The sequence below is a fragment of the Austrofundulus limnaeus genome, unplaced genomic scaffold (assembly GCF_001266775.1).
Source record: "Austrofundulus limnaeus strain Quisiro unplaced genomic scaffold, Austrofundulus_limnaeus-1.0 Scaffold376, whole genome shotgun sequence".
NCBI lineage: Eukaryota > Metazoa > Chordata > Actinopteri > Cyprinodontiformes > Rivulidae > Austrofundulus > Austrofundulus limnaeus.
This window is the reverse complement of record NW_013952778.1, coordinates 167,439-168,766: the sequence shown is the minus strand read 5'-3', so window position 1 is coordinate 168,766 and position 1,328 is coordinate 167,439.

The following is a 1,328-nucleotide window of genomic DNA, read 5'->3' as shown; positions in this document are numbered from 1 at the left end:
TCATGTTTTTGATCTGAGTTTGTTTTACAGAATGAAATGTCTGAATGAGTGCTCATCCAAGACTGGTGATTCCATACTTTTTGCCAGGGGGTTGTAAATACTAACAATTATCTTTTATAACCAAATATTGCAACTCAGAACAGCTATTGTTTTCTTATTTTACTGACGTCTTGTCACTTAAGCCCGCCCACTCTGTGATTGGATGACGTGTGTTCACGTAGCAACGGTCCGGAAGATGTCGCCCGGGCCAGTCCTAAAAAACTTCCGCCTTAAGTTGTAAAGAAAACACAGCAGCTAAAAGTCAGTCGACGGGATAACCAGCTCACAAAAGAAGTCAGCTCTAAGGTAAATATAAGTACACATTCGAGACACGTACACAAAGTCACGTATCCGTCCTGAAGTAGTTTGTTGACGTGTTTCAGCTCATTTCTGAACACAAATCTACAAAGTACTTGAATTAGCACCGATGCTACACTGCTATCATCGAAGTGCTCGGCCACAGGCCTCGAGTGGATAATACGACTAGATTGCGTTAAAACTGTTACTTGCCATGGTCACTCATAAACCAGTTTTAATATTCCGGGGTTATAAATAAAACAAGAACCCCCGTTTAACATTAGATCGCTCGCTTTCTATTTGTATTAGCTGTGTAGCATTACCTGTGGGCTATTTGATCTGTTTTAGCCTTCCACTGACTGAGCCTATCATCGCGTCAGACACTAGTTCCAAAATCACCAGTAATGTACTTTACCTTAGAAAATATTTAGTTTTTCTAATAGGACCCAAGCGCTTCTAATTCCTACTATTTACGTTCTGCCAAGTTGCACCTAAGTGTTGTTGCTTTTGCATGATCAGTATGTACAAAACAATTCCTGCTTTTTGATGGTGTTTATAGAGAACTTGCTGTTGGAATGTTTAAGTCAGGCTGTCATCAACAAGATAACATATAACTGTGCCACTCCCCTCATCCAGATTAAACGAGATTAGAGTAACTCTTCCTCATTACCTACTGGCACATGATAGATTAGAGCAGTGGTTCCCAAACTTTTTGTCTTCTGACCCACAAAATATCCATGGCAAAAACTTGTGACCCCAAATATTACTGGTCTGAGTACACGAACTTCGTTAATAACCCTAAAAACACAGGCTTTTTGACAATCTAAACAGCTTATACACAAATATAAATACTTATCTATACTTATTTTGTGTTTTTGTAATAATTATAGGGAAAAAATTACAGCAGCAATTATTTTATTACCCTTTAAATTGGTTTCTGGAGATTATCCAAGGTGCTTCATGACCCATAATTGGGTCCCAAGCCCAACTTT